Source organism: Rattus norvegicus, chromosome 11, assembly GCF_036323735.1.
Source record: "Rattus norvegicus strain BN/NHsdMcwi chromosome 11, GRCr8, whole genome shotgun sequence".
NCBI lineage: Eukaryota > Metazoa > Chordata > Mammalia > Rodentia > Muridae > Rattus > Rattus norvegicus.
In genome coordinates this window covers 36,561,546-36,587,860 of record NC_086029.1, presented here as the reverse complement: position 1 = coordinate 36,587,860, position 26,315 = coordinate 36,561,546, and the positions used below count along the sequence as shown (strand labels likewise).

The window sequence follows — 26,315 nt, the reverse complement described above, 5'->3', positions numbered from 1 at the left end:
ACATGGGTTAGAACCAAGTACTCTTTGTATACGTTATAGATTTCAGTTTAGTATTTTATAGGAGTTTTGAGTATGTTAAAGAGGAGGTCTTTGATTCTTGTACTTTTTCTTGAGTCTCTTTGGGTTCTATTAATTTGTCTTATCTAACTTCAATGTGATAGTTTTTGTTCTAGTTTATTATATTTTATTTTGTAATGTTCTGTAGTTATCGTTTAGAAACCTGTTACTTTCTCATGAGAGACAGAAAAGTTGTGGACACAAATGGTAGGGAAGATGGAGAGGAGCTAAAGTAAGAAAGGGAAAAGTAATCAGTATATAGTATGTGACAACATTTTAATAAAAGGGGAAAATAAATAAAATAAAATTTCTGTCTGTTAGAGACATAATACATACAATTTATTGGCAGGATTAATATAGTAAATATATTACTATATATTAATATAGTAAATTGGTCATAGTGAAGTCAATCTACAGATTCAATGCAAGCCCCATCAAAATTTCAACTCAATACTTCATAGAGTAAAAAAGAGAAATTTGCAAATTCATTTGTAATAACAAAAAATCCAGGACATCAAAAAGCATTAATAAAAGAATTTCTAGGGGAATCACCATCCCCAACCTCAAGCTCTACTACAGAGCAATAGTAATAAAAACTGTATGGTATTGGCACAGAGACAGGCAGGTAGATCAATGGAATAGAATTGAAGACCCAGAAATGAACCCACATACCTCTGGTCACTTGATCTTTGACAAAGGAGCTAAAACCATCTAGTGGAAAAAAGATAGCATTTTCAACAAATGGTTCTGGTTCAACTGGAGGTCAGCATGCAGAAAAATGGATGCACCTCCGGAACCTGAGGGAAACAGAACGGATAAACAGTTCTCTGCACCCAAATCCCGTGGGAGGGAGAGCTAAACCTTCAGAGAGGCAGACAAGCCTGGGAAACCAGAAGAGACTGCTCTCTGTGCACACATCTCAGACGACAGAGGAAAACACCAAAGGCCATCTGGAACCCTGGTGCACTGAAGCTCCCGGAAGGGGCGGAACAGGTTTTCCTGGTTGCTGCCGCTGCAGAGAGCCTGTGGGCAGCACCCCACGAGCGAACTTGAGCCTCTGGACCACAGGTAAGACCAACTTTTCTGCTGCAAGAAAGCTGCCTGGTGAACTCAAGACACAGGCCCACAGGAACAGCTGAAGACCTGTAGAGAGAAAAAACTACACGCCCGAAAGCAGAACACTCTGTCCCCATAACTGACTGAAAGAGAGGAAAACAGGTCTACAGCGCTCCTGACACACAGGCTTATAGGACAGTCTAGCCACTGTCAGAAATAGCAGAACAAAGTAAAACTAGAGATAATCTGATGGCGAGAGGCAAGCACAGGAACCCAAGCAACAGAAACCAAGACTACATGGCATCATCGGAGCCCAATTCTCCCACCAAAACAAACATGGAATATCCAAACACACCAGAAAAGCAAGATCTAGTTTCAAAATCATATTTGATCATGATGCTGGAGGACTTCAAGAAAGACGTGAAGAACTCCCTTAGAGAACAAGTAGAAGCCTACAGAGAGGAATCGCAAAAATCCCTGAAAGAATTCCAGGAAAACACAATCAAACAGTTGAAGGAATTAAAAATGGAAATACAAGCAATCAAGAAAGAACACATGGAAACAACCCTGGATATAGAAAACCAAAAGAAGAGACAAGGAGCTGTAGATACAAGCTTCACCAACAGAATACAAGAGATGGAAGAGAGAATCTCAGGAGCAGAAGATTCCATAGAAATCATTGACTCAACTGTCAAAGATAATGTAAAGCGGAAAAAGCTACTGGTCCAAAACATACAGGAAATCCAGGACTCAATGAGAAGATCAAACCTAAGGATAATAGGTATAGAAGAGAGTGAAGACTCCCAGCTCAAAGGACCAGTAAATATCTTCAACAAAATCATAGAAGAAAACTTCCCTAACCTAAAAAAAGAGATACCCATAGACATACAAGAAGCCTACAGAACTCCAAATAGATTGGACCAGAAAAGAAACACTTCCCGTCACATAATTGTCAAAACACCAAACGCACAAAATAAAGAAAGAATATTAAAAGCAGTAAGGGAAAAAGGTCAAGTAACATATAAAGGGAGACCTATCAGAATCACACCAGACTTCTCGCCAGAAACTATGAAGGCCAGAAGATCCTGGACTGATGTCATACAGACCCTAAGAGAACACAAATGCCAGCCCAGGTTACTGTATCCAGCAAAACTCTCAATTAACATTGAAGGAGAAACCAAGATATTCCATGACAAAACCAAATTTACACAATATCTTTCTACAAATCCAGCACTACAAAGGATAATAAATGGTAAAGCCCAACATAAGGAGGCAAGCTATACCCTAGAAGAAGCAAGAAACTAATCGTCTTGGCAACAAAACAAAGAGAATGAAAGCACACAAACATAACCTCACATCCAAATATGAATATAACGGGAAGCAATAATCACTATTCCTTAATATCTCTCAATATCGATGGCCTAACTCCCCAATAAAAAGACATAGATTAACAAACTGGATACGCAACGAGGACCCTGCATTCTGCTGCCTACAGGAAACACACCTCAGAGACAAAGACAGACACTACCTCAAAGTGAAAGGCTGGAAAACAACTTTCCAAGCAAATGGTCAGAAGAAGCAAGCTGGAGTAGCCATTCTAATATCAAATAAAATCAATTTCCAACTAAAAGTCATCAAAAAAGATAAGGAAGGACACTTCATATTCATCAAAGGAAAAATCAACCAAGATGAACTCTCAATTCTAAATATCTATGCCCCAAATACAAGGGCACCTACATACGTAAAAGAAACCTTACTAAAGCTCAAAACACACATTGCACCTCACACAATAATAGTGGGAGATTTCAACACTCCACTCTCATCAATGGACAGATCATGGAAACAGAAATTAAACAGTGATGTAGACAGACTAAGAGAAGTCATGAGCCAAATGGACTTAACGGATATTTATGGAACATTCTATCCTAAAGCAAAACGATATACCTTCTTCTCAGCTCCTCATGGTACTTTCTCCAAAATTGACCATATAATTGGTCAAAAAACGGGCCTCAACAGGTACAGAAAGATAGAAATAATCCCATGCGTGCTATCGGACCACCACGGCCTAAAACTGGTCTTCAATAACAATAAGGGAAGAATGCCCACATATACGTGGAAATTGAACAATGCTCTACTCAATGATAACCTGGTCAAGGAAGAAATAAAGAAAGAAATTAAAAACTTTTTAGAATTTAATGAAAATGAAGATACAACATACTCAAACTTATGGGACACAATGAAAGCTGTGCTAAGAGGAAAACTCATAGCGCTGAGTGCCTGCAGAAAGAAACAGGAAAGAGCATATGTCAGCAGCTTGACAGCACACCTAAAAGCTCTAGAACAAAAAGAAGCAAATACACCCAGGAGGAGTAGAAGGCAGGAAATAATCAAACTCAGAGCTGAAATCAACCAAGTAGAAACAAAAAGGACCATAGAAAGAATCAACAGAACCAAAAGTTGGTTCTTTGAGAAAATCAACAAGATAGATAAACCCTTAGCCAGACTAACGAGAGGACACAGAGAGTGTGTCCAAATTAACAAAATCAGAAATGAAAAGGGAGTCATAACTACAGATTCGGAGGAAATTCAAAAAATCATCAGATCTTACTATAAAAACCTATATTCAACAAAATTCGAAAATCTTCAGGAAATGGACAATTTCCTAGACAGATACCAGGTATCGAAGTTAAATCAGGAACAGATAAACCAGTTAAACAACACCATAACTCCTAAGGAAATAGAAGCAGTCATTAAAGGTCTCCCAACCAAAAAGAGCCCAGGTCCAGACGGGTTTAGTGCAGAATTCTATCAAACCTTCATAGAAGACCTCATACCAATATTATCCAAACTATTCCACAAAATTGAAACAGATGGAGCCCTACCGAATTCCTTCTACGAAGCCACAATTACTCTTATACCTAAACCACACAAAGACACAACAAAGAAAGAGAACTTCAGACCAATTTCCCTTATGAATATCGACGCAAAAATACTCAATAAAATTCTGGCAAACCGAATTCAAGAGCACATCAAAACAATCATCCACCATGATCAAGTAGGCTTCATCCCAGGCATGCAGGGATGGTTTAATATACGGAAAACCATCAACGTGATCCATTATATAAACAAACTGAAAGAACAGAACCACATGATCATTTCATTAGATGCTGAGAAAGCATTTGACAAAATTCAACACCCCTTCATGATAAAAGTCCTGGAAAGAATAGGAATTCAAGGCCCATACCTAAACATAGTAAAAGCCATATACAGCAAACCAGTTGCTAACATTAAACTAAATGGAGAGAAACTTGAAGCAATCCCACTAAAATCAGGGACTACACAAGGCTGCCCACTCTCTCCCTACTTATTCAATATAGTTCTTGAAGTTCTAGCCAGAGCAATCAGACAACAAAAGGAGATCAAAGGGATACAGATCGGAAAAGAAGAAGTCAAAATATCACTATTTGCAGATGACATGATAGTATATTTAAGTGATCCCAAAAGTTCCACCAGAGAACTACTAAAGCTGATAAACAACTTCAGCAAAGTGGCTGGGTATAAAATTAACTCAAATAAATCAGTTGCCTTCCTCTATACAAAAGAGAAACAAGCCGAGAAAGAAATTAGGGAAACGACACCCTTCATAATAGACCCAAATAATATAAAGTACCTCGGTGTGACTTTAACCAAGCAAGTAAAAGATCTGTACAATAAGAACTTCAAGACACTGAGGAAAGAAATTGAAGAAGACCTCAGAAGATGGAAAGATCTCCCATGCTCATGGATTGGCAGGATTAATATAGTAAAAATGGCCATTTTACCAAAAGCAATCTACAGATTCAATGCAATCCCCATCAAAATACCAATCCAATTCTTCAAAGAGTTAGACAGAACAATTTGCAAATTCATCTGGAATAACAAAAAACCCAGGATAGCTAAAGCTATCCTCAACAATAAAAGGACTTCAGGGGGAATCACTATCCCTGAACTCAAGCAGTATTACAGAGCAATAGTCATAAAAACTGCATGGTATTGGTACAGAGACAGACAGATAGACCAATGAAATAGAATTGAAGACCCAGAAATGAACCCACACACCTATGGTCACTTGATTTTTGACCAAGGAGCCAAAACCATCCAATGGAAAAAAGATAGCATTTTCAGCAAATGGTGCTGGTTCAACTGGAGGTCAACATGTAGAAGAATGCAGATCGATCCATGCTTATCACCCTGTACAAAGCTTAAGTCCAAGTGGATCAAGGACCTCCACATCAAACCAGACACACTCAAACTAATAGAAGAAAAACTAGGGAAGCATCTGGAACACATGGGCACTGGAAAAAATTTCCTGAACAAAACACCAATGGCTTATGCTCTAAGATCAAGAATCGACAAATGGGATCTCATGAAACTGCAAAGCTTCTGTAAGGCAAAGGACACTGTGGTTAGGACAAAACGGCAACCAACAGATTGGGAAAAGATCTTTACCAATCCTACAACAGATAGAGGCCTTATATCCAAAATATACAAAGAACTCAAGAAGTTAGACCGCAGGGAAACAAATAACCCTATTAAAAAATGGGGTTCAGAGCTAAACAAAGAATTCACAGCTGAGGAATGCCGAATGGCTAAGAAACACCTATAGAAATGTTCAACATCTTTAGTCATAAGGGAAATGCAAATCAAAACAACCCTGAGATTTCACCTCACACCAGTGCGATTGGCTAAGATCAAAAACTCAGGTGACAGCAGATGCTGGCGAGGATGTGGAGAAAGAGGAACACTCCTCCATTGTTGGTGGGATTGCAGACTGGTAAAACCATTCTGGAAATCAGTCTGGAGGTTCCTCAGAAAATTGGACATTGAACTGCCTGAGGATCCAGCTATACCTCTCTTGGGCATATACCCAAAATATGCCTCAACATATAAAAAAGACACGTGCTCCACTATGTTCATCGCAGCCTTATTTATAATAGCCAGAAAATGGAAAGAACCCAGATGCCCTTCAACAGAGGAATGGATACAGAAAATGTGGTACATCTACACAATGGAATATTACTCAGCTATCAAAAACAACGAGTTTATGAAATTCGTAGGCAAATGGTTGGAACTGGAAAATATCTTCCTGAGTGAGCTAACCCAATCACAGAAAGACATACATGGTATGCACTCATTGATAAGTGGCTATTAGCCCAAATGCTTGAATTACCCTAGATCCCTAGAACAAACGAAACTCAAGACGGATGATCAAAATGTGAATGCTTCACTCCTTCTTTAAATGAGGAAAAAGAATACCCTTGGCAGGGAAGGGAGAGGCAAAGATTAAAACAGAGACTGAAGGAACACCCATTCAGAGCCTGCCGCACATGTGGCCCATACATATACAGCCACCCAATTAGACAAGATGGATGAAGCAAAGAAGTGCAGACCGACAGGAGCCGGATGTAGATCGCTTCTGAGAGACACAGCCAGAATACAGCAAATACAGAGGCGAATGCCAGCAGCAAACCACTGAACTGAGAATAGGTCCCCTATTGAAGGAATCAGAGAAAGAACTGGAAGAGCTTGAAGGGGCTCAAGACCCCAAAAGTACAACAATGCCAAGCAACCAGAGCTTCCAGGGACTAAGCCACTACCTAAAGACTATACATGGACTGACCCTGGACTCTGACCCCATAGGTAGCAATGAATATCCTAGTAAGAGCACCAGTGGAAGGGGAAGCCCTGGGTCTTGCTAAGACTGAACCCCCAGTGAACTAGTCTATGGCGGGAGGGCGGCAATGGGGGGAGGGTTGGGAGGGGAACACCCATAAGGAAGGGGAGGGGGGAGTGTGATGTTTGCCCGGATACCGGGAAAGGGAATAACACTCGAAATGTATATAAGAAATACTCAAGTTAATAAAAAAAAAAGAAATTACAATAAAACCTGAATGAAAAAAAAAAAAAACCTAAGGATAATAGGTATAGAAGAGAGTGAAGACTCCCAGCTCAAAGGACCAGTAAATGTCTTCAACAACATCATAGAAGAAAACTTCCCTAACCTAAAAAAAGAGATACCCATAGGCATACAAGAAGCCTACAGAACTCCAAATAGATTGGACCAGAAAAGAAACACATCCCGTCACATAATAGTCAAAACACCAAACGCACAAAATAAAGAAAGAATATTAAAAGTAGTAAGGGAAAAAGGTCAAGTAACATATAAAAGCAGACCTATCAGAATCACACCAGACTTCTTGCCAGAAACTATGAAGGCCAGAAGATCCTGGACTGATGTCATACAGAGCTTAAGAGAACACAAATGCCAGCCCAGGTTACTGTATCCTGCAAAACTCTCAATTAACATAGATGGAGAAACCAAGATATTCCATGACAAAACCAAATTTACACAATATCTTTCTACAAATCCAGCACTACGAAGGATAATAAATGGTAAAGCCCAACATAAGGAGGCAAGCTATACCCTAGAAGAAGCAAGAAACTAATCGTCTTGGCAACAAAACAAAGAGAATGAAAGCACACAAACATAACCTCACATCCAAATATGAATATAACGGGAAGCAATAATCACTATTCCTTAATATCTCTCAACATCAATGGCCTCAACTCCCCAATAAAAAGACATAGATTAACAAACTGGATATGCAGCGAGGACCCTGCATTCTGCTGCCTACAGGAAACACACCTCAGAGACAAAGACAGACATTACCTCCGAGTGAAAGGCTGGAAAACAATTTTCCAAGCATATGTCAGAAGAAGCAAGCTGGAGTAGCCATTCTAAAATAAAATAAAATCAATTTCCAACTAAAAGTCATCAAAAAATATAAGGAAGGACACTTTATATTCATCAAAGGAAAAATCCATCAAGATGAACTCTCAATCCTAAATATCTATGCCCCAAATACAAGGGCACCTACTTATGTAAAAGAAACCTTACTAAAGCTCAAAACACACATTGCACCTCACACAATAATAGTGGGAGATTTCAACACCCCACTCTCATCAATGGACAGATCATGGAAACAGAAATTAAACAGAGATGTAGACAGACTAAGAGAAGTCATGAGCCAAATGGACTTAACGGATATTTATAGAACATTCTATCCTAAAGCAAAAGGATATACCTTCTTCTCAGCTCCTCATGGTACTTTCTCCAAAATTGACCATATAATTGGTCAAAAAACGGGCCTCAACAGGTACAGAAAGATAGAAATAATCCCATGCGTGCTATCGGACCACCACGGCCTAAAACTGGTCTTCAATAACAATCAAGGAAGAATGCCCACATATACTTGGAAATTGAACAATGCTCTACTCAATGATAACCTGGTCAAGGAAGAAATAAAGAAAGAAATTTAAAACTTTTTAGAATTTAATGAAAATAAAGGTACAACATACCCAAACTTATGGGACACAATGAAAGCTGTGCTAAGAGGAAAACTCATAGCGCTGAGTGCCTGCAGAAAGAAACAGGAAAGAGCATATGTCAGCAGCTTGACAGCACACCTAAAAGCTCTTGAGCAAAAAGAAGCAAATACACCCAGGAGGAGTAGAAGGCAAGAAATAATCAAACTCAGAGCTGAAATCAACCAAGTAGAAACAAAAAGGACCATAGAAAGAATCAACAGAACCAAAAGTTGGTTCTTTGAGAAAATCAACAAGATAGATAAACCCTTAGCCAGACTAACGAGAGGACACAGAGAGTGCGTCCAAATTAACAAAATCAGAAATGAAAAGGGAGACATAACAACAGATTCAGAGGAAATTCAAAAAATCATCAGATCTTACTATAAAAACCTATATTCAACAAAACTTGAAAATCTTCAGGAAATGGACAATTTCCTAGACAGATACCAGGTATCGAAGTTAAATCAGGAACAGATAAACCAGTTAAACTACCCCATAACTCCTAAGGAAATAGAAGAAGTCATTAAAATGTCTCCCAACCAAAAAGAGCCCAGGCCCAGACGGGTTTAGTGCAGAATTCTATCAAACCTTCACAGAAGGCCTCATACCTATATTATCCAAACCATTCCACAAAATTGAAACAGATGGATCACTACCGAATACCTTCTACGAAGCCACAATTACTCTTATACCTAAACCACACAAAGACACAACAAAGAAAGAGAACTTCAGACCAATTTCCCTTATGAATATCGACGCAAAAATACTCAACAAAATTCTGGCAAATCGAATCCAAGAGCACATCAAAACAATTATCCACCATGACCAAGTAGGCTTCATCCCAGGCATGCAGGGATGGTTTAATATATGGAAAACCATCAACGTGATCCATTATATAAATAAACTGAAAGAACAAAACCACATGATCATTTTATTAGACGCTGAGAAAGCATTTGACAAAATTCAACACCCCTTCATGATAAAAGTCCTGGAAAGAATAGGAATTCAAGGCCCATAACTGAACATAGTAAAAGCCATATACAGCAAATCAGTTGCTAACATTAAACTAAATGGAGAGAAACTTGAAGCAATCCCACTAAAATCAGGGACTAGACAAGGCTGCCCACTCTCTCCCTACTTACTCAATATAGTTCTTGAAGTTCTAGCCAGAGCAATCAGACAACAAAAGGAGGTCAAGGGGGTACAGATCGGAAAAGAAGAAGTCAAAATATCACTATTTGCAGATGATAGTATATTTAAGTGATCCCAAAAGTTCCACCAGAGAACTACTAAAGCTGATAGACAACTTCAGCAAAGTGGCTGGGTATAAAATTAACTCAAATAAATCAGTTGCCTTCCTCTATACAAAAGAGAAACAAGCCGAGAAAGAAATTAGGGAAACGACACCCTTCATAATAGACCCAAATAATATAAAGTACCTCGGTGTGACTTTAACAAAGCAAGTAAAAGATCTGTACAATAAGAACTTCAAGACACTGAAGAAGGAAATTGAAGAAGACCTCAGAAGATGGAAAGATCTCCCATGCTCATGGATTGGCAGGATTAATATAGTAAAAATGGCCATTTTACCAAAAGCAATCTACAGATTCAATGCAATCCCCATCAAAATACCAATCTACTTCTTCAAAGAGTTAGACAGAACAATTTGCAAATTCATCTGGAATAACAAAAAACCCAGGATAGCTAAAGCTATCCTCAACAATAAAAGGACTTCAGGGGGAATCACTATCCCTGAACTCAAGCAGTATTACAGAGCAATAGTGATAAAAACTGCATGGTATTGGTACAGAGACAGACAGATAGACCAATGAAATAGAATTGAAGACCCAGAAATGAACCCACACACCTATGGTCACTTGATTTTTGACCAAGGAGCCAAAACCATCCAATGGAAAAAAGATAGCATTTTCAGCAAATGGTGCTGGTTCAACTGGAGGTCAACATGTAGAAGAATGCAGATCGATCCATGCTTATCACCCTGTACAAAGCTTAAGTCCAAGTGGATCAAGGACCTCCACATCAAACCAGACACACTCAAACTAATAGAAGAAAAACTAGGGAAGCATCTGGAACACATGGGCACTGGAAAAAATTTCCTAAACAAAACACCAATGGCTTATGCTCTAAGATCAAGAATCGACAAATGGGATCTCATGAAACTGCAAAGCTTCTGTAAGGCAAAGGACACTGTGGTTAGGACAAAACGGCAACCAACACATTGGGAAAAGATCTTTACCAATCCTACAACAGATAGAGGCCTTATATCCAAAATATACAAAGAACTCAAGAAGTTAGACCGCAGGGAAACAAATAACCCTATTAAAAATGGGGTTCAGAGCTAAACAAAGAATTCACAGCTGAGGAATGCCAAATGGCTGAGAAACACCTAAAGAAATGTTCAACATCTTTAGTTATAAGGGAAATGCAAATCAAAACAACCCTGAGATTTCACCTCACACCAGTGAGAATGGCTAAGATCAAAAACTCAGGTGACAGCAGATGCTGGCGAGGATGCGGAGAAAGAGGAACACTCCTCCATTGTTGGTGGGATTGCAAACTGGTACAACAATTCTGGAAATCAGTCTGGAGGATCCTCAGAAAATTGGACATTGAACTGCCTGAGGATCCAGCTATACCTCTCTTGGGCATACACCCAAAAGATGCCTCAACATATAAAAGAGACACGTGCTCCACTATGTTCATTGCAGCCTTATTTATAATAGCCAGAAGCTGGAAAGAACCCAGATGCCCTTCAACAGAGGAAAGGATACAGAAAATGTGGTACATCTACACAATGGAATATTCCTCAGCTATCAAAAACAACGACTTTATGAAATTCGTAGGCAAATGGTTGGAACTGGAAAACATCATCCTGAGTGAGCTAACCCAATCACAGAAAGACATACATGGTATGCACTCATTGATAAGTGGCTATTAGCCCAAATGCTTGAAATACCCTAGATGCCTAGAACAAATGAAACTCAAGACGGATGATCAAAATGTGAATGCTTCACTCCTTCTTTAAAAAGGGAACAAGAATACCCTTGGCAGGGAAGAGAGAGGCAAAGATTAAAACAGAGACTGAAGGAACACCCATTCAGAGCCTGCCCCACATGTGGCCCATACATATACAGCCACCCAATTAGACAAGATGGATGAAGCAAAGAAGTGCAGACCGACAGGAGCCGGATGTAGATCGCTCCTGAGAGACACAGCCAGAATACAGCAAATACAGAGGCGAATGACAGCAGCAAACCACTGAACTGAGAATAGGACCCCCGTTGAAGGAATCAGAGAAAGAACTGGAAGATATTGAAGGGGCTCAAGACCCCATATGTACAACAATGCTAAGCAACCAGAGCTTCCAGGGACTAAGCAACAACCTAAAGTCTATTCATGGACTGACCCTGGACTCTGACCTCATAGGTAGCAATGAATATCCTAGTAAGAGCACCAGTGGAAGGAGAAGCCTTGGGTCCTGCTAAGACTGATCCCCCAGTGAACTAGACTGGTGGTGGGAGGGCGGCAATGGGGGGAGGGTCGGGAGGGGAACACCCATAAGGAAGGGGAGGGGGAAGGGTGATGTTTGCCCGGATACCGGGAAAGGGAATAACACTCGAAATGTATATAAGAAATACTCAAGTTCATAAAAAAAAAAAAAAGAAAAATGAATGCAAATTGATCCATTCTTATCTCCTTGTACACAACTCAAGTCCAAGTGGATCAAGGATATCCACATAAAACCAGATAAACTGAATCTAATAGAAGAGAAAGTAGGGAAGAGCCTCAAGCACATGGGCACTGGGGAAAATTTTCTGAACAGAACATCAATGGTTTATGCTCTAAGATCAACAAATGGGACTTCATAAGGCAAAGGGCATTGTCAACAGGATAAAATGGCAACCAACAGATTGGGAAAAAATGTTTACCACTCTTACATTTGATAGAGGGCTAATATCCAATATATACAAATAACTCAAGAAGGTAGACTCCAGAAAATCAAATAACCCTATTAAAAATGGGGTATAGAAAGAATTCTCAACTGACGAATATTGAATGGCCAAGAAGCACCTAATGAAATGAAAGACCCCCGGAGCGGGGAAACCCTCACTCAAGTCTCGGGATGATGCAACCACCCAAGAACTCACATGAGACCGTCCTTGCTGTAATAAACATGAGGTTTATTGATAGGAACCAGTGCACTGGGGTCGAGACTCATAACCCACACAGGGGCAGTGGAGTTCAACCCCGAAAGGCTGGGAGAAAGGGTATTTAAAGGGAGAAACCACAACCCGAGGGGGCAGGGATGGTGTCATTGGAAAGTGTCGATAATACTAATGAAAAATCACAAGGAGGAGCTTCCTGTTTCTCAAGATTGTTAAACTTTATGATCCATCAGTTCCTGGGAGGAGCTTCCTGTTTCTCAAGATTATTCTCTAACATTTCAATCTAACTTTATGGTCAGCTAGTATAGGTAGAGGGCAGGGTCTGGAATTTGAGGTATTTGGGGCTTTTTTAAACTTCTGACTTCTTAGCTGTATTTTTTATTCTTTCAGAAATGTTCAACATCCTTAGTCGTCAGGGAAATGCAAATCAAAACAATCTTGAGATTCTACCTCATACCAGCTAGAATGGCTAAAATCAAAAACTCAGGTGACAGCAGATGCTGGTGAGGATGTGTAGAAAGAAAGACACTCCTCCACTGTTGGTAGGATTGAAAGCTGGTACAACCACTCTGGAAATCAGTTTGGAGGTTCCTCAGATAATTGAGGTAACCCAATCAAAAAGGAACGCACATGGTAAACACTCACTGATAAGTGGATATTATCTCAAGAAATAATTCATAGACCATATGCAGCTCTAGAAGAAGGAAGTCCAAAACGTGGATGCTTCAGTCTTTCTTACAAGGGGGGAACAAAATACTGTGGGTAGAAGGTAGGAGGTGTAGACACAGTCTGAGAACCAGGTGTAAGCCTGCGGATTGAACACACACACACACACACACACACACACACACACACACACACACACACACACACACGGGTTATTCCTGTTAAGAAAGAAAAGATCCTTCTGTAGCTTTATTTACCGAATATATACTCCAAGTTGACCAGGTGGAAAAATCTAGGAAGCACAGTGGGAAACCCCAGTTTAAGCCTTGGAAAGAAAGCAAAAGACCAAATAAGTGCCCCAAATTTACTGGGGAGAAATCCAGGAAGACCAGCCTAAATCCCAAAAACAAAAGACTGGGAAAACAAAAGGCAGGAATGAATTGACCATTGCCCAGGTGTGTCTCTACCAGGCCAGGCTGATCCTTTGTTAGGAACAAAAGGCTTCCACAAGCATCAGCAGGGCTCAGCAGGGGTCAAACCCTGCAAGGGACCCAGAAGGGTCTGACAAGCGGGTGAAACACTGCAGGGGACCCAGGAGGGACTTGGAGAGACTTGGGAGGAAGGGAGTTGGGAGGGAGAAAAGGAGGGAAAAGCCAAGTATGGGAGGAGACTGGGATGACACACAGAGTGTCAGGAATTTGAATAGAGGTATGTAGCAATGGGGGATTCCAGGAAAGCAAGAGACTCCCAGGTCCTAACAGGGATGAGATTAGCTGAAATGGTTAGTCAAGGTCCTAGGTTGGGAAATGGGTCCACCTACTTATCCACAAATTTTCAACCCAGAATAGCTTCTCTCTAAAGGAAAACAGGGACAAAGTGTGGAACAGAGACTGAAGGAAAGGTCATCCAGAGACTGCCCCACCTGGGGATCCATCCCATCCTCAGACACCAAACCTAAACACTACTGCTGATGCCAAGAAGTGCTTGCTGACAGGAGACTCTTTAGCTGTCTCCGGAGAGACTCGGCCGGCCGGAGCCTGACAAATTCAGAGGCAGATGTTCACAGCCAATCATTGGTCTGAGTACAGGGACCCAAAATGAAGGAGTTATAGAAAGGACTGAGGAGCTGAAGGGGTTTGCAACCCCATAGAAAGAACAACAATATCAACCAACAAAACACCCCAGAGCTCCCTAAACCACCAACCAAAGAGTACACATGGAGGGACCCATGGCTCCAGCTGCATATGTAGCAGAGGATGGCATTGTCTGGCACCAATAGGAGAAGAAGCTCTTGAGTTTGTGAAGGCTTGATTCCCCACTGTAGGGGAATGCCATGGAGGTAAGGTATGAGTGGGTGGGTGGGAGAGGGAGCACCCTCTTAGAAGCAGGGGGAGTGGAATGGGTTAGGGAGATTCTGGAAGGGCAAGGATAGGGAATACCATTTCAAATGTAAATATATAAAATATCAAAAATAACCCACAACCAATATTCGAAAAAAGAAAATACTGTTATAATGTATTCCTTGAAATGTTTTATATTAGGAAGTAATAATTTCTATTATTGCTGAAGTATTAATATATTTGTTAAATTAAAAATATTGTGATTTCAATACGAACGATGGTTATGAAACTGAATCTAATGAGCCAAGTGTAGCCTACAACATGCGTTTGTTTATGTACTTTTAATTCTTTGGAAAATGTTAGAGAACAGGATAATGGACACATGTAATTATACCTAATTCAAGTTTGGTGCCTGTAACGTAGACTCTGATTAAAGAAAAAAAGGCATGTTCATTTATAAATTGCCTGAGTTTTTTGTTTTGTTTTGTTTTGTTTTGCCATAGTGGCAAAATGGAGTAGTTGTCACAGAAAGTATTTACCCATGAAACTTCTTAACACAGTTTAGTCTGAGCCGCAGCATACATGCTTTGCTAATCCTTGATTTTTTTTTTAACCATGTGTTACAAGTTCTGTATCTCCGTGATTTAGAATCTCTGTATAATCAGGCAACATATGCAGTAGTTAAATGTGTTCTTGGGCATGTTTGTCTGGGTTCATTTATTACCACTCATTATTCTACTTGACTCTAATTGTGTTCTTGGGTTGATATGTTAAAGATTAATGATGAACTTAGCCTAAATCAAGATTCACGAAGATGCGAGGATAAAGCAGAATAGAAGACAGAACAGTTAAATGCCTTGGTCTTTTACATCTCTTGAGTTATCCTGGGGATTTTCAAAGTAAGGAATTTAAATAATTGTAGAAATCATCTCCCAGAGCATTTCCAGTTCTACCATGCACATGTCATAAAGCTGACAGCCCACTATGCTCAGACTTGTAAAGATATGGTGAGCTGTTGCGCAAGGTCAGTCACATTGGACTTCAGTAGCATTGTGTTTAATAGAGCAGCAACCATATGCAGTATTTGCATAACTCTGGATGAAAATAAAAATAACATAAAAACCCTAAGCCTAGTGAGACATGAGTGACTGTCACAAAGAATTAGGTCTATCCCTAAACCATATTATCTAGTAATGGATATAAACTATTTAAGGGCTCTCTGTACAGATGTAGCTACTAAGTAATCAACATTTGCAGTGGTTAATGTGCCATAGCATGATGAGAAAACATTCTTGATGATTATATGGACAGGAGTCAACCTGTTACCTATTAGGAATGGAACAACAGTGACAATTATCTCAGTAATGGCAGCACAGAGAGGATTAGGAGCAGCAAACATTCAAACCAGGAGCTCATCCCATGTATTTTGTCCTGAACAGTCCTAAGTCCTTATAAATTTTAATGATTTCTTATTTAACTCACTTATCCTTTAGCAATGAGATGTTTAATACCCCTGAGTTTATATATTTATTGATGGGCTGTGCTGTTTTCTTTTGTTTTGCTGTTAATTTTAAGTCTTACTGCATTGTGCCTAGATAGAATACAAAGGTTGATTTCGATGTTTTGAATTTGTAAAAAATTATTTGGCATCTGAGAATGTGGTCTATTTTAGACAAGCTTCCATATGCTGCGGTGTAGAATGTGTATTCTGCAGTGTTAGAACAAAAGCCACAGAGATATTCTGTAGACATCTGTTAAGCTCACTTTTAGTATGGTTTTAATTCTGATGTTTTTATCTATTTTTTTTATCCAGATGACCTGTCTTTTGGATCATGCACCAACACTCCAGGGTAGAAATTTTGCACTGCATTGGGAACACTGAACATTTTACTTTATTAATGAGAAAACATTAAGCTTAGTCTTATGCTATATACCAAGATTACACATTTCGGATATGGAAAAATCTGATATAAACATAAGCTATCTGGCTTTAATTTTTAATCTGAAACTGTTTTCTTTCTTAATCAAATTATAGTTCAAGTAAACAAAATAAATTCCACTAAATCACAGAGGTTTGAGGAAAAAGAAACATTAGGGATGTTTGAAAAAGCCATAAGAGATGTTGCCAAGGTCAGCCCCAGCAGTGAATGGTTTCCAGAGAGGATATACTGATCAGACAAGGCGAGGAATGAGTCAGACTCCAAGACTGGATGCTTTGCAACTCTGACTGACTAGCAATCAGAAAATTTCTTTAGTTATACAGATTCAAAAATCATGCATGACTTCAAGAGACACAGATCATATAATTTTGTCCCGTGCACACCTTTCTAGTATGGCCATGGTTACAGGTTAAGCACAGGTAGAAAGATTTTATTATCATCAATGCCATGTTCTTATCCCTAAAATTCTACCAATCAGTTTGTCTGGCCTAACCAAGCAAGCAAGTCAGCAAGCAAGCAAGCCAGCAGGCAAACAAGCAAGCCATCCATCCATTCATCCAGCCAGCCAGCACGCATGCAAGCAAGCAAGCATGTGACAGCCTATTCTCAGGTTGGCAGCATTGCAGTTTCAAGATGCTTACATAGAGACTATATAGATTCAAAGTCAGTCTAGGCAAATCGCCCTGTTTTAAGTTGCATATCATTAACCTTAAAGGGTCAGCCATGTTACTTGCAAATTCACCTAAGCCTGAGTACTCATTGTAGTTGTCATTTGTATTTATAGTCGTATAAGATTTTTTTTAAAGTTCATCTTTTTAAAAATCTGCTATTTTATTTATTTACATTTCAAATGTTATTCTCCTTCCCAGGTTCCCCTCCACAAAATTCCTATCCCCTCCCCTCCCCACCTTTTTTCTATGAGGATACTCTGCACCTGCCACTCCTGCCTCAGCACCCTAGCATTCCCCCACCCTTCACAGGACCAAGGTCTTCCCTCCCTGTGATGACAGATGTCCTCTACTACATATGCAGCTGGAGCCATGGCTCCCCCCATATGTATTCCTTGGATGGTGGTTTAGTCCCCGGGAGCTCTGTGAGGTCTGGCTGGTTAATATTCTAATTCCTATGGGGTTGCAAACCCCTTCAGCTCCTTCAGTCCTGCCCTAATTTCTCCATTGTGTCTCCATGCTCAGTTCGATATTTGGCTGCATGCATCCATGTCGAGAGCTTTTGGTGCAGCTTCTAGGAATTTTGCATTTCTCACTGGACTCAGACAAGGAAGTAGGCTCAGATAAGAATATTAGAAACAATGACCATGGGTCTTTGTTTACTACTTTGCTGAACTACTGCCTTATGTGACCCTTACTACTTAATTACTATCTCGTGTGATCTTTTTGTTCACTACTTCACTTGATTACTTTGTCTTTGATCTAAGAACTGACCATGTCTTTTGGATAGAAGTAGAAGATATAAAAGCAGGACTGGAGAGAAATAAAGCTGCTTCAGCCTCCTCACTGGCTCGAATCATGTCGTAACTTTGTTTAATAGTTTTTCTTCTTTTTCAATCCTCATTCCCTCAACTGAGACTCCATTGAGTGACTGAGCTGACTTGGTCACATCTACCTCTGTGTTTGTCATGCTCTGGCAGAGCCTCTCAGGGGACAGCTATACCAGGCTCCTGCCAGCAAGGCCTATCCCTGAGTAGGGGAATGCTAGGGCGCTGAGGCAGGAGTGGGTAGGGCAGTTGGGTGCACCCTCATAGAGGCTGTGTGTGTGTGTGTGTGTGTGTGTGTGTGTGTGTGTGTGTGTGTGTGTGATAGTTTTGTGGAGGAAAAACTGGGAAGGGGGATAAAATTTGGCATCAGCAATAGTGTCTGGTGTCTTGTTTGCAAATGGGATGGATCCCTAGGTGGGGCAGTCTCTGGATGGCCTTTCCTTCAGTCTCTGCTCCACTCTTTGTTCCTGCATTTCCTTTTGACAGCAAGAATTCTGGATTAATACTTTTGAGGTGGGTGGGTGGGTTTAATAAAGGAATTATTTTGTTTCTAAATTAGTTAACGTTATAGCAACTTGGTATAAACCGGTCTTTCCAAGAACGACTAATTCTAATATCTTATTCTTCTTACACTCTTTTACACCTCCTATACACGCTATTGTCTTACCTTAATCGTTCTGGTTTTTGTTGCTGAGTTCTTACAAGGGACATAGTATGTATGATCTTTTATTTGTAGGTGAATTTCTGAGAAATTCCAAATATACTGTAAAAGGAGCTCTGTGCTCTGAGTTGCTTGTCAGTCTCTGCATTCAACTTAGTCTAATTATTTTGTTTCCTGAATTTCCTTAGGGGTAACCAACATTCTCCAAGGCACAGAGAACACTCCCAATGGCTACTTTCTTGAGAGCAATAGATAGTATATTCAGGATTTCCTCAGGGGAATACAGAAACAATAGAGAATATAAGGGTGAATCATTGTGCTAGTAGTCCCTCAATAGTGAAAGAGGCAAAGACTGAAAGAGCAAGTTAAGGGCATTAGGTCAACCATCGAAGCATTTGGCTCAGCTGTGCTTTACCTTGTCAAAACAAATTGAGATATACATACATACATATATATATATATATATATATATATATATATATATATATATATATATATAATCAATAACAACCAATCCCAGTAGCAGGCAGAGGAACCTCCCATTTAAAGTTGTCGGTCAAGTGAGTTGCAAAACTCCCAAAACATTATAACTTAATTTTTGTTACTTTTAATTTTCTGAAATGGAAAAAGCAACTTTATTGCTGAAGACTTCTTATCCTTTTGGACATGAATTCTAGGTCCGAACTGGAAATATTTTGAAAGCCTCATCCTGAAGACACCATGTACTTGATATTGAAATTACAAGGTCTCTCCTGGTGTTATGCTGATAGTCTCATCTGTGAGGGTTAGCTTCTATAGTGCTGGGTGGGAGTGAAGGAACCCATAGCCCTATCCAGTCTTATCCTTATCTATGATCCATGAAAAAGGACCAACATGGCCTTAAGAGTGCCATAGTGACCTCAGATCCAGGAATAGCCACTGCAGTATCTAAAGTAGATCCATATACCCATTGGTAATTGTAACACTCACCTCTTATCAACCAACAGTTTCCTAATCAGAATTAAGGCTTACTCAAAGGAGCAAAATCATGCTTGGTTGCAAACCTAGCCAACCACCCAGGACTAGTGAAATCTTGTATCTTAGAATATAACCTATTAGTATCATTTTAGAGTGGCATAATTCCTAACTGCATCTGTCTTAAAGTTCTCTAGAGTCACAGAGCTTATGGGTAGCCTCTATATAGTAAGAGAATTGGTTGATGACTTACAGTCTGTAGTCCAGCTTCCCAACAATGATCATCAGCAGCTGTGAATGGAAGTCCAAGGATTTCGCTGTGGCTCAGTTCCATAAGGCAGGCAGGCAGGCAGGCAGATAGAAAAGAGACCCATCCTTCTCCCAATGTCCTTATGTAAGTCTCCAGCAGAAGGTGTGTCCCAGGTTAAGGGTGTGTACCACCACACTCGTATCTGGGACTTGCTTTGTTCCAGGTGACCTTAAACTTGGAGATCTCCCTGCCTTATGCTCCTGGGATTCATAGCTACTTTGCTTCAAGATGTTCACACCAAGATCTAGGTCAGAAACTTGTATCTCCCAGCCTCAAGCTCAGGATCAAAGGTGAGACTTCCAATACTGGATTGTAGTTCATTCCAGATATAGTCAAGTGGACAACCAGGAGTATCCACCACAGCATCTAAAACAGATCCTTAAATACCCATTGGTAATTGTGGCACTCACCTCTTATCAAATAAACTTCTCTTTGTAGCAGACTAAGACTGTTACAGAAATCCACACTTGACTAAAACTGGGGGCATGTTTAACCCCCAATGGATGCATTCACAACAGAACTCCTATGCCTAGATCTCAGGGGACATTGTAATTGGTAATCCAATATCTAGAAGTCATCTATGAAGGTACATACATTCAAACATTGCTAAAAAGTTGAAACAGGTTATATTTCTATAAAATGTGTGTGTGTGTGTGTGTGTGTGTGTGTGTGTGTGTGTGTGTGTGTTTGCCTGTAAAACAATATATATTAAAGTATAAAAAGGTAATGGAGTTGGAAGCAAGGGGCATGGGAAAAGAACTGATGGGAGGAAAGGGAAAAGGGAAAATATTACAATCAAGTTTTCAAATGTAATGAATTTTAAAACAATAGCAATAATAAAAAACAAGTGGATTGGTAAATTAATTCAAATGTAATGTCTGGTTTATTTTCTAACTAGAAGATAAAATTTCCCCTACTATTTTCCACTTAAACTTATAATCATATATTTCAGTTCTGTTGTAAGACATTTAGTTCTCTATATCTGGCCTCCATCAGATAAATACAATTTTATTATTTAGATGCTCTCCAGGGTTATTCAATTTTTACAAAATGGGAAAATACCATTTTATCAATTTATAGGATAACTCCAAATTGAGTATGTGCTCTTGTATTTTATTTTGAGTTCTGCAATATTTTATTTCTTTATATTCATCTGTACTTCAAATATAATGCAGTTTTGCAACAAATAATGATTTCTTTTTTTTTTTCATTATCAAAGATATTTTGTTCAAGTTCTCAACACAAATGAGTTGTTTTGGCTTTGAATTACAGAATTAAGTCCAAACTAAAATATAAAAACAAATAGCTTCTGATTTTTTGTTTCTTTGCTTGTATTTTCAAGACAGGGTTTCTCTGTTGGTATTTCATCTGCAGACCAGGCTGTCCTCGAACTCACAGAGATCCACCTGCATCTGCCTCCTGAGTGCTGGGATTAAAGGGATACACGGGCACGCCTGGCTCCCTTTTCAGTCTTTAAGGGTCTACCGGGCCAGGCCCTTCACAGCCTTTGCTTAACTTTCCCCCATTTCTTATCTCTCTTGGCCTTCAGTTTTTTTCTTTGCCTCTGGTTCATCCACACTAGGCACTGGCCACGCTGGTGTAGAAGAGTCTTTTTGGTTCTCTCAGTTTTAGTTTCCATTTTCATAACACCCTTTTCATCATCCGTGTCATACAGCATTTCTTCCTGGCAGTATTTGTGTACCACCACAGTTGTTATTTCTTCAATGCCTTTCATTAAAGCATCACCATCAACTTTGAGAATACTTTTAAATCTATAGAGCTCCCTTGGCACATTCTTCTTTCTTTTCTCAGCACTCGTCTTCTTTTCCACTTACTCTGAAAGCTTTTAGCCATGCTTTACCTGAGAAACATGACCACACTTCATGAATAGGACAACAACCTAATGATTAGACTAACTCTTAATCTATAAATCCTGATGATCTGCTTAATTTAATTTATGTGGTCTTCTATTTAATCTCTTTGAAATTTCTTAATTACTATTATTATCCTTAATCTTTTATTTACAATGTAGTCCTTATCCACCTACTGGTCTGTCCTCTGACAGTTCCTCACCCTTTCCTCTGCCCCCTTATCTCCAAGAAGATGTTCACCTCCACCCCAGTCCCACAAGGCCTCTTCACTCCCTGGAGTCTCAACACTGTCAAGGGTTAGGTGCCTTTTCCCTCACTGAGGCCAGACCAGGCAGTTCTCTGCTGTATATGTGTCTGGGGTCTCATACCAGCTAGTGTATGTTGCCTGGTTGCTGGCTCAGTATCCGAGATATCTTGGGGTCCAGGTTAATTGAGATTGTTAGTCTTCTTATGTTGTCACCCTCCTCCACAACTTCTTCTAGCCTTTTCTTAATTCACCCACAGGAGTCCCTGACTGAAGAAAAGGCCATCCAGAAACTGCCCCACCTTGGGATCCAACCCATATGCAGCCACCAAACCCAGACACGTGCTGATGCCAAGAAGTACTTGGCTGACAGGAGTCTGGTATGGATGTCCTGAGAGGCTCTGTCACAGCCCTACTGATACAGATGAGGATGCTTACAGCCAACCATCAGACTGAGCACAGGGACCCCAATGGAGGAGTTAGAGAAAGAACTGAAGGAGCTGTAGGGGTTTGCAACCCCACAGGAAGAAAAACAATAACAACCAACTAGATATCCTAGAGTTCCCAGGGACTAAACTATCAACTAAAAAGTACACACATAGAGGGACCCATGGCTTCAGTTACATCTGTAGCAGAGGATAACCTTGTCTGGCATCAATGGGAATAGAGTTCATTGGTCCTGTGAAGGCTTGATGCCCCAGCATAAGGGAATGCTAGGTTGGTGGGGCAGGAGGGGGTGGGTGAATTGAGAACCATCCTTGAGGCAGGGGGAAGGGTGTGGAATTGGGAGGTTTGAAGGGGAAACCAGGAATAGGGATAACATTTGAAATGTAAATAAACAAAATAATAAATAAATAAATGAACGAATATAATAAAATAAAATAAAAATATGTTATTCATGTCACCACTATACCATTTCCCCTAAAAGTTAAAGTGAAAAATTCTGCAAAGCATAGGTAAATGTCAGTAAAATATTTTTGAATAGTATAAATCTTTTTGTAATTCTCTGTGTCTCATTATTAATATTGTTAATCAATGACTATATGAATATACTGCTGATATAATGTATTATTTCAGCTGGAGATTTAATAGATGGTCATAAATCATTAAAATTTGCTTGGGACAGTAGAAATGAAGCATAACTATATCAAAATAACAGCATTATGCTTGGTCAAATATTTAAAGATACAATAATGTACAATAGATCAGATGCTAGATTCTCAAAGAAAAGGGTTTATATCCAAGAGTTCAGAAGAGAATGGTAGGACTTTAGTGCATTTATCAAATCTTAAAATGTCAACAAAAGACCCTCGTAGAACTATACTAGTATTCTTCTCTTCTCATGTATCCATTTAGGCAGTGATTTTCAATCTAAGCTGTGACTCTTTAATAAAGTTCCTCAGGTTGTGGAACTTTACATTCAACCAAAGTTACTTCATTGCTACTTCATAACTGTAATTTGAATACTTTGATGAATCATAATGTAAGTACCTTATATGAATGATATCTGATATATGACCCTCCCCCCAAAAAGTTGAGACCTATAGTCTGATAAATACTGAATTAAGCTGATATATTTGGACTGGTGACTTTATGAGTTTTGTAAGGCATATATTAAATATTTGAAAGATAAATAATCAATAAGCCTCTTCATGTAGTGGAAATTTCTGGATATGTCATGCGATGCGGACTCACATGGTGCTTTGCTAAGGTGGACTCATGTGTTTTGCTGAACTAAGATCCATGGGAGGACACTTAATGTTTGGAGAAAGTTTAAATAGGATCAACAGACAGTAACAGTGCATCCCTAGGCATTCAGTGCTCCTTGGTGTTACAACTTTGTCTCCACTAATCATTGCTTAATTGAGAGAAGCAGGACAGAGAACCTCTCCTGCTGTCCTGTTCTCTTCTGCTGACTTCTGATGATTTGGGGGCCTGACAGATTCTGCTAGATCATGCCACAACTGCTGATTCATGTTTGGTGTCCTAACACTACCAAATGTGACTGCTGGTATCCTGGAAAAGGAGATTAGAATTTCCTCCAAAGAACTACTTCTAAAGAGTGCTATATTCCTTTGTCCTATTTACTATCTCTTTTCCCCTACCTTTGGATGGTGGACTAGAAGGGGATTGAAGTGTTTGAGACCTTTAATTAAAAGTAGGTTTTTAAAAATATCTAAGCCTACAACTTTATATATTAAATAATAAAAAGATATTATATTAATGATTTTTGAAGATATAGTTAAAGTAAAAAGTGCTTCCTTACAGACAATAATACCAAGGCTGATTTTGATAAATTAACTGGAAGATAATGACTTGAAAGCTAATCTAGAATTATAAATAAGATATTAATATTTGATATGTATCATTTTAAGTGGATTTTTATTATTAACCAATATAATGATACAAGCAAACTCTGAGGAGCCAATGGCTTTGGGAAACCAAGACATAAAGAAGCCACTCCAAGCCTGCCCAATAACCAGTTGACAAGACAAAGTCTAAGACAAAATTTTTAAATTCTACATTTAAAATATGGGTGAAAAGAGAAATTCACTAGATATTTTTGCAGTGGCAAATCGTTCACTTGGACTAGAGAGCAATACAACAATACTGTACAATACAGAATAGTGAAATATAACACACCGCATGATTATAAGCAGAAAATTAATGATAAGGAATTGTTTATGAAATATTCATGAATTAGAATGTCTTCATAAAAACATGAAAGCAAACATGTAAATATGAGGAGCAAATATTTAATTATTGACTACTAACATGTTAAAAGAAGAGAAGCAGAACCCCAAGAAACAAATTTGGTTGTATGATATCCTGAAGATCAATCTGGACCACCCTAGACTGTGTCAAAAAAGTATAAAAATGAACAAGCAAAAAGGTGTAACCCTGAGGAATTTTAGCGATAGAAACCTAGTTAAACACATCAGACACAAAATCTTCACTTCTCATATAATGCATGAAAGTATCTTAAGAGTAAAGAAAGAAATTATAGTACAAATGAATTAATATTGGAAAAGACACCAGTGCAAAAATGAATTAGTTAAAAGATAATATATGAACTCTAATATACATTAACTCTAGATGAAAATTGAATCACTGAGAATAATGTGTTTCACTACTATTTATGAAAATGCCATCAAAATTCTTGTCATTTTGACAGATCATTTGAAATCATAAGCAAAAACATGCCAAAACTACTTAAGAACACCTTGCCAACCTGGCAACAAAAAACTAATTAAAAATTTAAAAATAGAATGTTTTTCTCTAATTATAGAATGAATAAATTTAAAAAATATTAGAATAAATTCGAGGCTAATATTATAAATACACAAATAAACCTTCAGTATAATAGGACCTAGCAATATCTTACATTTAATCTGTAACTTTACCTGAAATGGGTAAAATTTATAGTTGTTAAATTATGAAATTGAAGATTGAATGCTCAGAAAGAATGTCTATATTAGTTGTTTTTATGTTGTGGATGTCTCAGTACCTCAGAGGAACAGATTTCCAGAGTGCACTGCAGAGAAGATCTGACAGAAGAGAAGTTCTTATCATGGTGGGCCAGAAGGCAGAAAAATATTGAAAAAAACCAGCACTTAGATACGCTCCTTATTTTTGTCCCATTTACTCTGCCTGGACTCTCAGCCCATGGCACCGTGCCATATGTATCCATACTAGGTCTTTTTTCAGTAACTATACTCTGGAAGCAACACAGAGAGATGTGACCAGTTTTTCTCTCCACCTCACTAAGTGAATCTATGCCTAACGACCATTAACTTGTTGTACAACCACTTATCCCCAGGTAATTTGCAAATAAATGAGACTCAGGCTATGGTTATTTTATTTGACTTTGACAGTTACTGGGGAGTAACCCCTAATCCACTCTTTTAACTGCTGGCCTGACTACCTCCCCAGTGGTGCACCCCGGTTACTTGCAGTTTCTCCTGGCCACATGCCGTGGTTCAACTCATGGAAGCTTTCTGCTTTCTTTTCATGCTGCCTGGTCTCTCCTCAATCCTTTCTCTTCATCACCTCAACCAGGCAATTCAAAATCCACATAACTCTAATCTCTCCAGTGACTAGCTAAGGCTAATTTTATTTAACCAATA

At 39.1% G+C, this 26,315-nt stretch overlaps 1 pseudogene; it reads right to left on the bottom strand.

Moving 5' to 3' along the window:
* Positions 1-21,571: 21,571 nt before the first annotated feature.
* On the bottom strand, positions 21,572-21,927 carry LOC134481044 (protein LLP homolog; annotated as a pseudogene).
* Positions 21,928-26,315: the final 4,388 nt, after the last annotated feature.